Here is a 2,240-nt window from a genome sequence, read left to right as displayed (position 1 = left end):
TTTTCATTTGCAACTGGTATGTGTAGAAATACCTATGACTCAAAGGTAGCCGATCATATTCCCATCCACGGGTTTCAAAAAATGCATTTCATTTAAACTGGTAAGAACAGATACTACACTTGATCTTAGCCGAAAGGCCGAGAAGCGATAAAATACATTTCATTTAAATGAACAATTACTCAGGTTTTAAGAAAACAAATCCAATTTTTGTCCTTAAGGGGCTTATAGTCAAGAGTGGAAAACAGACTCCCTAGAAACTACCTTCAATCTAAGGAAGTACATTCTCAGAAGTTATTGTTAAAGGAGTGCCTAAAAATGTACACATTAATTAATGTATGCTAATTAGCAGTTGAAAGCAGTATGATGTGGGAACACAAAGAAGCAAGCGATTAATTCTGACTGAAGACACCAAAGAAGGCTCAGAGGAGGGGTGGTATTTAATCTTGCCTCGAAAAATAGGTAGGATAAGAAGAGAATGAGTGAATAAATTAATTAATAACTTAAGGCAACACGTTTATCTTAAGTGATCTACTATGTGCTGGGTGCAGTCAAGGCACTGGCAAGGCAATAAAAGTCAGGCTGTGTATATGTCATCTCCCTACAGGCTAGTACAGAGGAGAGTTCCTGCTGATGACTTACAGTGGAAAGCAGAGCATGCAGAGGAAGAGCTGATTCTAGCCGGGGGCTTAGGATAGTCACCGGAAGGAGAATAAAGATGGGTCACTTATGCAGAGATGAAGGGAGTCATTCTAAGAATAGAAAACATCCCGGGGAAAATCTTCAGAATTGGAGAAATGAAGAAACTTGGTGGCTACTCTGAGCGAGGAGTTGACTATGGGGAGTGGTGGGTGAGGAAATCTTGGAGAAGCTAGAACACTCAGCTAAGGATTGGTAGCGTTATGTGACAGGCGGATGGGAAGCCATTGGAGACCGTAACCAAGAGCATAATGTCCAAGTCGGCCTGAGATTAATCCATTCATGGGAGGAGTTACTAGAGGGAGGAAGGCTGGACTCTTGAATGCAAGTGGGAGAAACCAGAACCAAAGTCGGTGCTCAGGGTCAGGGAAGGAAGTGGTGTTGCCAGAGACCCTGGGACAAGGGACTTGGCACCGGGTCAAGCTTCCCCTGAGCAAGGGAGCCAGCTTTCTCCATGTGGGGAGTGAGGAATGTGCCCTCCAGTGCTTCTGGGCCCACATCCTGGGAGAAAAGGATTTTTTTTTTTAAGATTTTATTTGTCAGAGAGATAGAGGTAGATAGAGAGAGAGCACACAAGCAGGGAGAGTGGCAGGCAGAGGGAGAAGCAGGCTCCCCGCTGAGCAGAGAGCCCGATGCGGGGCTCGATCCCAGGACCCTGGGATCATGACCTCGACGAAAGGCAGATGCTTAACCGACTGAGCCACCCAGGCGTCCCAGGAGAAAAGGATCCTTTCCTCTGTTCCAGTTTGGAACTATTCCGGAGGACAAGGCTGACTGGCCTATTTTGGGTCTTGTGCCTACACTGAACGACTATTCAGACAGGATGGTGAACAAATGATTAGCTCAGCTTGGATCAAGGGTCTACGTTCAGCCAGGACACAGAAATTAGGGATGAGGGGGAGCCCTTATTATCCCCTCTCCTTCAAGTGGCAAATATCCCAGGGATGGCCTCTGGGGAGACTCTCCTGAGCCATGAATCCCTGGTGATCTGTGTCTGCTTTGTAGACCTGGGCATGGTCCAGGGGGACATTTGGGTCCTGAGTGAGATTGGTGGGAAGAGGAGTGGAGACACGGGAGGGGTCGGGAAGCAGTAATGTGGGTAGATGCTGACCCAGTGGTACCTGGGCTCTTCACCCACATACTCCCACACAGAGCGCTCAGAAGCCTGTGGCGGGAGGCTGGCCTCCATGCCTGTTGCATACCCTCCCCAGGTGGCCGTTCGAAGCTGGAGGGTGTGACACCTTCTGCCCACAAGCACTCAGAGCTGCTCCAACAATTTTAGCAGGGGAATGGCACACTCTTGTCAGTCTGTTTGAGGTTTTTTAATCTGGCCTAGATATTATGTTGACAAAAGCATGGGGGAAAGTCAGATTTAATGGGCCACCTCTTCATCCCATATGAAGCCAGTCTTGGTGGAGAAATGATACAGTTTTAAAAAGTAGGAGCCCCAGAGGAAATATTTACCCACTTGGGGCTTAGGGCTAAAATCCTTGCAACGCACCAGCTAGAATTATGCCCTCTGTGTGAGGTGTCAGCAATTAGGT

General features: G+C 47.6%; 1 pseudogene; it reads right to left on the bottom strand.

The window, feature by feature from the left end:
• Window positions 1–149, bottom strand: LOC118022931 (annotated as a pseudogene).
• Window positions 150–2,240: the final 2,091 nt, after the last annotated feature.

Source organism: Mirounga leonina, unplaced genomic scaffold, assembly GCF_011800145.1.
Source record: "Mirounga leonina isolate KUSES-001 unplaced genomic scaffold, KU_Mleo_1.0 Mir_177, whole genome shotgun sequence".
NCBI classification, from domain to species: domain Eukaryota; kingdom Metazoa; phylum Chordata; class Mammalia; order Carnivora; family Phocidae; genus Mirounga; species Mirounga leonina.
Note: the sequence above shows the minus strand (reverse complement) of the source record. Positions and strands in the feature narration are given on the sequence as shown.